This window comes from Trichosurus vulpecula, chromosome 6 (genome assembly GCF_011100635.1).
Source record: "Trichosurus vulpecula isolate mTriVul1 chromosome 6, mTriVul1.pri, whole genome shotgun sequence".
NCBI lineage: Eukaryota > Metazoa > Chordata > Mammalia > Diprotodontia > Phalangeridae > Trichosurus > Trichosurus vulpecula.
In genome coordinates, this window is record NC_050578.1 from 121,954,455 (window position 1) to 121,966,790 (window position 12,336).

Consider the following 12,336-nt stretch of genomic DNA (forward strand, 5'->3'; position numbering starts at 1 on the left):
GCCACAGATAGTTAAGATAAACTGAGTTTGGACTCATTAATGTTCCTTAGCACTCTTTGACAAGATTGCCCATGTGGCAATACTCCTCATAAGGATTTTCCTAAAGGTTGAATCATTATAGATGGGGAAATATTATAATATATATATATATATATATAATATATATTATATATATATATATATATATATACACATAGTGAAAAATACTAGTGGTTAGAAGGATGTAATAAGCTTTTGTTGAAGGAGCTTTAATTTTAATCTTTGACAAAATTAAGAGACTATAAAGAGGAAGAGTTTCAGTGATGAAGAAAAGGAGCATTCTCTTCATTTTTGGCTGTTCTTGATATTTTGATTTCCATCATGATCACTAGATATTCTTAGCTATTTAAAAGATCTTATTACCTGTAGTAAATGAAAGATAGTGTGATATAGTTGAAATGGTGCTGAATATAGAGTAAGAAAGATGAAAGTTTACATCTTGTCTTAAAAGTCTCTAAACAATGTGAACCTGGGAAAGTCCAATAATGTTTCTAAACCTCAGTTTCTAAGCCACAGTTGCACTGTGGGCAACAACAATTTGGAAATCCTAAAATCTCATATGAATATCAGCTACTGTTATTGTTTATTAAAAAACCCTTTTTACATGGTGTCAACTTAGCAAAGTTTTATTTAATTGATCTCTTCCATGATTTTGAAGCAAAGGCCATATTAATAAAAGGGAGCATGATATTGTGGATAGAAAGCTAACTTGGAAACCAGGAGAACCTGGCTTCAAATTCTGCTTCTGATACATATTGGCTATGTGATGCTGGACAAGGAATTTTACTTCTCACTGACCTGTACAGTTCTCTAAGATTATCATTTACCTATTCTTGGCTTATGAATTTTTATCTAAATGCTATTGATTTGTATTTGAGTAAAAAAGTGGCATGAGAAAGTATGATGCAGTGAAACTGGAAAATGTATATTGAATCAGATGGCAGAGTTTTTCATCTGAAGATGTCCTACTTACTAACTATGGTTCATTGAACAAGGCTTTTAAACTCTCTTTAAAATAAAAGAGTTTAATAAATTGACCTCTAAGCTTTGTTTTGATCTCTAAGTCTATAAGTATGACATATCTTTAAAAACAGAGATTATGGAATTTAACCTTTAATAACAGATAGAATTACTAAACTAAAATATCATGGAATTCCCAAATATATGCAGAATCGATACTTATTTGATATTTTGGTGATTTTGCAATCCCATTGATGTATATTGTCATCAATGCATATACACACCAATGAAGATCACAACTCAACTCTGTCTTCTTGTATTATATAAATCTTGTGCTTATTCTTTCATAGCTTCTCTAAAGAGAGCCATTCAATATGCTAAAAGTCTTTCTGGCATCTTAAAAAAAAGTCTAATAGCACTAAAACTTGAGGTCATTCATCTTTAATTCCTTATGTCACATGACTGCCCCACCTTCTTTTCTAATCATGTATTTCCTCAGGGATATTCTTCTTGACATGTTTTGAGTGAAGGTCAGCACTGGAAATATACTCCAACTTACTTCTGTCCATCACGTATTTTAAGTTCCCTTTGAGTCCCCCAAGGCTTACATCCTTAAATATTTGATGTTTTAAGATTCAAAACACAGAATGTCATAAGAAGAACATGGGTTGAAAAGATGGGTGTTGGACATTTCCAGAAGATGACACAGAAGGAGAATCTAAGGGAAATACTTGCCCTAATGCTCTCAGAGATTTAAAAACTGTAACCAACATTCTCTAAGTCTAACTAATAACGGACGAGAGAGAAAAACAAACAAATAAATTTAAATAGTAAAATCTAATGGCAGGGAGAAAAAATGTTTAAAAGAAATCATATAAAGATTCAGGGAAACTGGAAACTGCAGATGATAGATATTCCATCCTGCTGCCCTGAAGAACAAGTTGTACTAACTCATAAGCATGTTACCTCCTTACACACCAGGCAACTTTCTCACTGTCTGTATAGAATAAGAATTTGGAGATGTCTGAAATAAATTCCTTTGTCACTTCTTGCTTCTCATACACTTCTTAATTTAAGAGGAGGGCTTCTTAATGTTCTTTTCATTTTTTTTATATTTTGTAACATAGACGCCCTTAACATTCGAGTGAAGCCTATGGATTCCTCAGAATGTTTTTAAATGCATAAAATAAAATATCTAGGATTGCAAAGGATATAAATTATGCTAAAATAAAGTAATCAAAGTTTTAAACAATCAAACAACAACAAAAATAAGTTCCAGACACCATTTTCAGAACCTCTGTTCTAGGTAGAAGTCCAAAATCATTACCAATATTTCATTCTTTCCCAGGGAAGATCCTCAAAGTCCCTAATTCCAATATTTTAAGGTCATCTCTTCCCCTCCTATTTAATCCCCTGGCACACCTCCTACAAAGTATAGGTTGGTGATAGCCATCTTTATTTTATTCATTTTATCAGAAATTCTACTCCTCAGATCCATATGAACTACTCCCATACCAAAGTATTTTCTTTTTATGGTCTAAAAACTCTCTAATCTCCTTTCTTTTGCATCTATGTTCAGGAAGTCCATGGGTAACTATGGTACCTTCCCCCTCACAATATGAGACATCATTTCCCAATCTTCCTTAAAAACTTCCTAAACTCAGACAAATAGACTAGAGATCCTAGGGCCCCTAAAACTATGTTACCAACCTAGCTGGAAAGAAAATATCTCACTTGCATATTAACTGCCATTTCCTCCATAAAGTAGAGTTAGAACTCTTTATATTAGGACCAAAAACCTGCTCAAGCAAAATTGAAACTATATTTTACCATTCCTACAATATCCCCTGCTTTGAGGTCTATGCCCTTGACTCCAAATGAAGAAAAAAATTTTCCCTTCCCTTCCACAGGAAAATGAGGTGGTGGCATCAGGTAGCTCTGGGCTGAATTCCAGCTCTGTGGAGGCTTCAGCATCTCCTCACTTGTTTACAATCCACTCCTCCCACCCTAGACTAAGCATCTAAATCCCACTGTCCTCTACCAAACTGCTAGAGTGATTCTTTGCTTGTTTCATCATTACTACCATGTTACCAGGAGGTTTTGGCTCTATGCCCATCTCTGAACCTGACAAGAACCTCCCACTTCCTTTGCTACACAGAAGCACACAAATTATGATAGGAGACCTTTCCCTTCTAATAGCCCATTGCCATAATAGCTTAATGAGTTTCTTTTTAAGTGCTTCCCCCAAAATGCAAATTGGCCAGACACAAATGGGAAAGAAGAAGTCATAATACATGGAAGATAGAATATTGTTAGGGAATATTACATAAAGCTATTGCCAACATATCAGAATATTTAGAGAAAATAGATGATTATCTACAAATGTACAAATTTCCTAAACTGACACAACAGGAAATGAATTATTTAAATAACTCAGTCTTTAAATATGGAAGTTATCAAAGAACAAGCATAAAATACCTGGTACAGATGGCTTCACAGTAGGATTCTTTCAAACTTTCCAAGAACAAACAATCCCTATATTTCATATATTATTTATAAATGTAGATAAAAAGAAAACACTATCCAAGATACATTATGAAGGATATGCTGTTATTTTAAAACCTGGCAAAGCTAACACAAAAAGATCAATAAGACAAAAAATTCATAAAATAATATAGATTTTACTTTTTATGATATTGCTTACTAATCTGTACAATGGTGGCAACATTGCTATAAGACAACAGGGCACTTGTACACCTCATAAGAATAATGCAATATTTACAATACTTTGAGATCTTTAGGATGGAATGTAATTGTTATGTATTATCACTATTATATTATTAATTAAAGTTTGATGTATTAAAGGCTTAACATAGGGGACTTCCTCTTCCCAAAGGAAACAGGAAAAGGAAGAAAATGCTTTTGTAGTTTTGCACTTGTTTACTCACCCTCACACAGTCACATTCATCTGGTTTGCACATTGGGGTTTTGCTTCATGCTCTTCCTATAGAAATAAAGATGAAACATGGCTGAATATTGAAAGCAGGTGGTGTTGTTTGTTTATCTATGTGTTGTCTTTATAGTATTGGAAAATGATATATGTTTAATTCTTTAAAAATTACTTCAAAAAGTTTTACATATGATTATGTGTTTTAAAATCTGTAAATCTTTTCACAAATGTTTAATTTTCCCTTTTGAGATTAATAATACCATTTATACTTCTGTAGAGTTTTTTTATGTGAAGATTTATTTTTCTCTACAGACTATGTATGTGTTTTGCAACAGTAGGGCTTTGGAACCATGGAGATTTATATGTTCCCAAAATTAGTATTTATCAAAGCTAGATCACTTTGACAAAGCAATCTGGAGAGTTACTGTTTTTGCATCCTAGTACTTCTCTCCACAACTATGAATAAGCAAAGAAATAAAAATTGTTCCACATATTATTGAGAAATTTTACATTATCCAATAAGAGAGAAATGTTTTTTTTCAGAACTATTTGTTGTTATCCATTTATTCAGTCATGTCTATGTCTTCAAGACCCTGTAGTCCATAGCTTCCAGATACTGTCCACGGGATTTTCTTGGCAAAGATACTATTATTAAGGCAAACAGAGAATAATTGATTTGTCTAGGGTCACAAGCTGGTAAGTGTCTGAGGCCAGATTTGATGTCAATTCTTCCTAACTTTAAGCCCAGGGCTCTATCCACTGAGCCATCTAGCTGCCTTCAGAACTCTAAGGAATATTAAAGATCATTCAGGGCACAGCACACATTCCAAATGTGGAAAGTGAAATTCTGATAGGGAAAGTAAATTGTCAAAGTTTGCATAGTAGGTTGCAGAATCTAGCTTTAGACCAAGGTCCTGATTCAAACCTAACTCTTTTCCACTGTGCCACAGCATTTATGAACATAGATATTCCAAACTTCTTAAAAAAAACCCATAGATATTGAGCACTGAATGGTTAAAATCCCCTTGGGTTAGAGAGAAGTTAACTAGGTGATCTATAATGTGACTTCTAATTCTTTGATCCTGTAATTTTATTGGTACTAGGAATATTAAAATATAAAATATTGATTATCACAGGATCTTATAATCTACTTAAATAAAAATACAAGAAATAGCATTCTATAACAAGACATAATAATTTTACAAATATGCAATCAGAATGTTGAGGGGACTGGAGACCAAAGCACACTGAAGCTACTTGGGGTTTTCAGAATGGGAAATAAAATATTTTGAGGGAAGTTAGCTGTCTTTAAGTTTTTGTATGGTCGATGTGTGGAACTCACATTGGAGATTTATTCTGCTTTACTCCAGAAGGTGGGACTAGGAATGCTCATTGGAATCTGTAGAGATGGAAAATTTAGGAGAAACAATTCAGAGTCAAAACTGTACTAAAGCAGAAGACCTTTCTTCACTGGAGGCATCTAAGTAGAAGCTGGGTGATGATTTATCAGGGATACTGCAGAAGGGAATCCAGCTTAGGATTAGATTGATGGCTTCTGGTATTCTTCTTGTCCATGAGATTTTGTAATTCTTTAATCAAAGGACGTATCATACTAATGGTAGCATTTGAGGGGGACCTTGTATAGTGAATAGGACTTGAATTGAGAAAAAGGTGGGGAAGTACTGTAATTTAGTAAAATGTGTGCTAAACTTGGGTTTGGCCTGGGTTTCGATCCTAGCTCTGATACTAACTAGCAGTGTGATCATGGATAAGTCATTTAAATTCACTAAGTTTCTGTGTCCTCATCTATAGCATAATAATTAATTTATGTTCTACTTCCACATAATCTTAATGCAGAGAATTTGGAAACCTTAACAGACTCTATAATCAACTGATCAACAGATATTAAACCCTATGTAATCTAGTCTTTTCTTGAATGTCTAAACTGAAGGGGAACCCATTACCTTCAGAGGCTGCCCATTCAACTTGACAGCTCTAATCATTAGAAAGTTTATTTTTGACCCTTACCTGCCATCTGAATTTGCTTCTTTACAACTCTTATCCAGGTGAAAAATAGAGCCATTCTACTTCATCTACCCTATTTTATCCCGTTCAAATTATTAAAAACAGCTAAATCCCACCTCAGCCCTACTAATCTCTTTTCTAGGCTAAAAATGACTAGTTCTTTTAACCAATTCACATATGACATGAACTTAAGGCTTTTCAATATTCAGTTGTGTTACTATAGATCTACTTAGACTTATCAATGTCCTTCTTGAAATGTGGGTACCTACTGCCAAGCATGGTCTAAAGAGGATAGGATATGGTAGAATTATCATCACTCTAGTATCAAAAACTATACCTCTCTTAATATAGGTAGCATTTTACCAGCTTTCTTTGTTCCATACTATGCTTGAGGTATTCTTTTACCTGATCTTTCCCTGGCCCAATTACTTCCAGAGGATTGCTATATTACTGTTGCTCTTTTATATCATAATTATGAAGTTGATTTTTGAACTCAAAGGCAACTTTTGGCATTTATTCTTAGAAAAATTTAATATTTTCTTCAGTTTTGCAAAATGTTCTGGTACCTTTTAGATTCCTTTCTTGGTCAATCAACATTTTGTCTATCTCTCCCAAATATTTGTCATCTCTAAATTTGAGAAATGTATCACCTCTAACTTTATCAAAATAATTAAAGTATTACATAAGCACAGATATCCGAGTCATTCTACTGGTTCCTACCTTCGAAATTGACAAATATGGCAGAATAGAAAGTTTCATTGGAAGAATTGGTGTATACAGAAAGGTTCATATATTAGTTTTGCACAGGATTACATATTCATAGAAATATGTCAGATAAATAAATAAGACTACTGGAAATTCTAAGCTGTTATTAGAAGAAATGATCATGTGATGACTACCCATGGATTTAGTTCTATCATTTCTCTGCTAATATACTTTCTCCTCCCGCATCATAATGGTTCCTGTAATACTGATTCTTTAGTTATCTTCTCATTGGAGGTCTTTTAGAATGGCCTGGATGACCACTTATTAGGTATATTTCAGAGAACACTCAAGGTAATGGTTAAACTACATGGCCTCTGAGGCTGCTTTCAATTTTGAGATTCTTTGATTCTGTAAATAGGCAATCATGAACTGTAATTCATGAAATGAAACCAAGTGAGAAAGGAAGAGATTGGTTTACCATTCAATTGTCCTGCATTAGAACCTTGAGAAAAATGGCATGACAATAGCTAGATTTAATTTAATTCAGCTTAATTAAATGCAACAAACTTTCTTACCATGAGAAGCGCTGAGTCAGTTTCTGTGGAATTCTTTTAAGCCAGCTGAAGGACATTTGAGATTATGCATGAAAGTGGATAGCAGAAGGGATGAATTCAGGGACATGAGTGTGATATAGCTGGCTTTGTGCAAGGAACTTTCCCAGAATTTATGGAAGGGCTCAAGACAAATCTGAAAGTTCTGAATAACAATAACATTGGTGATGATGAAGATAGAGAGAAAAAGATTCCCATAAGCTTTGACTTTACATTTCCTCCCTGAAACTTTTTCTCCTTTCTCTAATGTTCCTAAAGCCATTTGTCAACACAGTGTCTTGTAAGCAGCAAGTACTTAGTATTTGCGAAATCGAATTTAATTATATTTCTATTATAACCTTCCTCCATTACTCTCTAACTTATATGATTCTTCTTTGAGAACATTATACATTTCTCTAGCATAACACACATCCTTTGAGGGCAGGGACTGACAAAAACAAACAAACAAAAATCTTTGTGTCCCTCCATTCAGAAAAATCACAGTAACTGTTTGCTGAATTGAACAAAGGGGTTCCCTGATCTTGACAGAATTTGCCTCTGGACAGAGAAAATATGTGAAAGAGAAGGTGGATTTTTTTTTCATTCTAGTGCCTAAGCAGGAATACTATGTGTACCTTGGCCATGAAAGGGAGAATCAAGTTTGCTGTACTGTTTGTATCAAATTAAGATGTAAATGTTCTAGATGGCCGCATGAAGGCAGCCTCTTACCGGAGCTCTCTCACAAGGTCTGTCAGATTCCCATAAAAAAGTGAATTTGAGCAGATTTGAGAGAGTCAGAAACCGCGAGCAGTCTGCGTGGGGCAAATTTCCAAGCCGGGAGAGTCTGAAAGGCCGGAGGAACGAACCTGCAGGCTCGGAGAGTGCTCGGTGCGGAGCTGCTCCAGACCAAGGCGGAAGTGGCTGGCCGGGAAATCCACGTGGGAGACGGGCTGGGAGAAAGCTGGGCGCCCGAAACCGGCAGAGATCCCCAGGCCTCCCAACACAGGACGGCAGTATCTGGGAGCGACGAGAGGCAGCGCAACGCCACTAGCCGCGAAAACACCCAGTCCTGACGCTTGCAAAACCCAGGAACTCGGCCTCTTGAACTTCCGGAAGACTCAATGACCAGTTAAACGGCTCTAACCCCTCCCCCCCTCACCCAGAGAAATCCTCGGGAAAAAAAAAAAAGAGAACTGAAACAGAGGAGAGAGTAGCGGGGCTTCACAGGACAAATACTAGAAGCTCATTAGTCCCAGAGGGGAAGAGTCGGCAGGGGGCCAAGCCAGGAGCCCAGACGTAACCTTGCTCCCCCAGGGGAAGCGCCAGTCATCAGCTCAAACAACAAACAGCTGAGACCATTGCTGAAAAGCAAGTGCTGGAGAGCACCCACAGGGAGTGAGACGCCAGGGAGCCAGACCCCTCCCCCACACCTCAGGAAACTGAAGGTTATAATTCTAGACTCACAACCCCCAGAATAAGAAAGCTGGGACAGAAAGCCCTGAGATCCACAGATAGAAATTCGTTGTAAAGCCAGCAAAAGGCAAACCAACATGAAGAAGAACACAAAAAAACCGAGGACAATAGATTCTTTTTATGGAGACAGGCAGGATCAAAATATCGACTTAGAAGAAGATAGCAATGACACGGTAGATACATCAGATACCTCAAAAGCTAATATGATCTGGTCTCCAGCCCAAAAAGCACTGCTGGAAGAGCTAAAAGAGGATTTTAAAAACCAAATTAGGGAGGTAAAAGAAAACATGGAAAAAATGGAAAAGTCCCTAAAGAATAAGATTGGCGAAATGGCTATGGAGATTCAGAATCTAGAGAGAGAAAAGGACACCCTGAGAGGTGAAATCAACCAATTGAAAATGGAGGCTCAAAAGCAAAATGTAAACACTAACTCATTTAAAATTAGACTTGAGCAAGTGGAAGCTAATGAATCTATGAGGCATTAAGAAGTAATAAAACAAAATGTAAAGAATGAAAAAATAGAAAAAAATGTGAAATATCTGATTGGCAAAACAACTGACCTGGAAAATAGATCCAGGAAAGACAATTTGAGAGTTATTGGTCTACCGGAAATCCACGATGAAAAAAAGATCCTTGACAGTATCTTCGAAGAAATTATCAAAGACAACTGCCCAGAGGTCCTAGAACCAGAGGGCAAAATAGTCATTGAAAGAATTCACCGATCACCCCCTGAAAGAGATCCCAAACTGAAAACACCAAGAAATATTATAGCCAAATTTCAGAGCTATAAACTCAAGGAGAAAATACTGCAAGCAGCCAAAAAGAAGCAATTCAAATATCGTGGAACTACAGTCAGGATCACGCAGGATCTCTCAGCTTCCACATTAAAAGACAGGAGAAATTGGAATATGATATTCCGAAGGGCAAAGGAGCTGGGACTACAACCAAGGATCAACTACCCAGCAAAACTAAGCATAATTTTCCAGGCAAGGCGATGGACATTCAATGAAATAAGGGAATTCCAGACCTTCCTGATGGAAAGGCCAGAACTCAATGGAAAATTTGATCTCCAAATACAAACCTCAAGAGAGACATAAAAAGGTAACCAGGGGGAAAAACCCCACAAACTTCATTAACCAATAAGCTTAGGTTGTTTACATCTTTATGTGGGATTATATCATCTTATGTATGTTTTTTATGTATATATATATATACATATACATATATAAGTCATTCTTGTGAATGGTACAACTATTGTGACAAATGAAAGGGATATACATAGGTTGTGAATGCCTGTATAAATTAACTGATGTAAAGATATAAAATATAAATAAGAGATATAAAGGGAGGGCTATGAGGGAAGTCGTAAGGAGGTTGTAGAAAAGGGTAAATTACACCAAAGGAAGTGGAAAAAAAAAAACATAGTATAGTAGAGGGAAAGAAGGGAGGGAGAAGAGCAGTATTTGAGCTTTACTGTCATCTGATCTAGTTCAAGAAGGGAATAACATACTCTGATAAGTTTAGAAATCTAACTTGTCCTACGGGAAGTGGGAGGGAAAGGGGGGAAAAAGGGACGGGGGAGGGCAGAAGGAAGAGGAGAAGTAGCAAGTGGGTAACGGTAAGATAAGGGAGGGGAATAAAAAGGGAGGGTTAACTGAGGAAAGCGGCGGTCAAAAGCAAAACTTTGTTGGGGAGGAGAAGGGGAAAGGGAGAAATAAAAGCATAAACAGGGGGAATTAGGATGGAGAAAAAGACACAGATAGAAATCATAACCCTGAACGTGCAGGGGATGAACATTCTCACAAAACAGAAGCAGATAGCAGAATGGATTAAAAACCATAATCCTACAATATGCTGTTTACAAGAAACGCATCTGAAACAGGGGGATACACATAGGGTTAAGGTAAAAGGCTGGAGTAAAATATATTGTGCCTCAGCTAAAGTAAAAAAAGCAGGTGTAGCAATCCTAATCTCAGACAAAGCAAAAGTAAAGATAGATCTAATTAAAAGAGATAAGGAAGGACATTATATCCTGCTAAAAGGCACCATAAACAATGAAGCAATATCATTGCTTAACATATATGCACCAAGTGGTAAGGCATACAAATTCTTAGAGGAGAGGTTAAGGGAGTTACAGGAAGAAATAGACAGCAAAACTATAATATTGGGAGACCTCAACCTCCCCCTTTCTGAACTTGATAAATCTAACCTCAAAATAAATAAGAAAAAAGTTAAGGAGGTAAACAGAATTTTAGAAAAGGCACATATGATAGACCTCTGGAGAAAACTGAATGGGGATAAAAAGGAATATACTTTCTTCTCAAAAGTACATGGCACATACTCAAAAATTGACCATGTACTAGGGCATAAAAACCTCACAATCCAGTGCAGAAAAGCAGAAGTAGTCAATGCATCCTTTTCAGATCATGACGCAATAAGAATCATTTTTAATAAAGTACCATGGAAAAATAAGCTAAAAACTAATTGGAAACTAAATAATTTAATTCTAAAGAGTGAGTAGGCCAAAGATCAAATCAGAGAAACAATTAATAATTTCATTCAAGAGAATGACAATAATGAAACAACATAACAAAACTTATGGGATGCAGCAAAAGCAGTTCTTAGGGGAAGTTTTATATCTCTAAATGCCTACATGAATAAAATAGGGAAAGAGGAGATCAATGATCTGGGCATACAGCTGAAAAAGCTAGAAAAAGAGCAATTTGAAAACCCCCAATTAAATACCAAATTAGAAATACTGAAAATCAAAGGAGAGATTATTAAAATTGAAACCAAGAAAACTATTGAATTAATAAATAAAACAAAGAGCTGGTTTTATGAAAAAACCAATAAAATTGACAAACCTTTTGCCAATTTGATTAAAAAAAAGAAAGAAGAAAATCAAATTACCAGTATCAAAAATGAAAAGGGTGAGGTCACCTCTAATGAAGAGGAAATCAAAACAATAATTAGGAATTATTTTGCCCAACTGTATGCCCATAAATTTGACAACCTTAGAGATATGGATGAATATCTACAAAAACATAAACTGCCCAGACTAACAGAGAAGGAAGTGAAATTTCTTAATGACCCCATATGAGAAAAAGAAATTGAGCAGGCCATCAATGAACTCCCTAGGAAAAAATCTCCAGGGCCAGATGGTTTTACATGTGAATTCTATCAAACATTTAAAGAACAACTAATTCCAATACTTTGTAGACTATTTGGGAAAATAGGTGAAGAAGGAGTCCTACCAAATTCTTTTTATGACACAAATATGGTACTAATACCTAAACCAGGTAGAGTTAAAACAGAGAAAGAAAATTATAGACCAATTTCTCTAATGAATATTGATGCAAAAATTTTAAATAAAATATTAGCAAAAAGATTGCAGCAACTCATTACGAGAATAATACACCATGACCAGGTAGGATTTATTCCAGGAATGCAAGGCTGGTTCAATATTAGGAAAACTATTAGCATAATTGACCATATCAACAACAAAACTAGCAAAAACCATATGATCATCTCAATAGACGCAGAAAAAGCCTTTGACAAAGTACAACACCCATTCCTATTAAAAACACTAGAAAG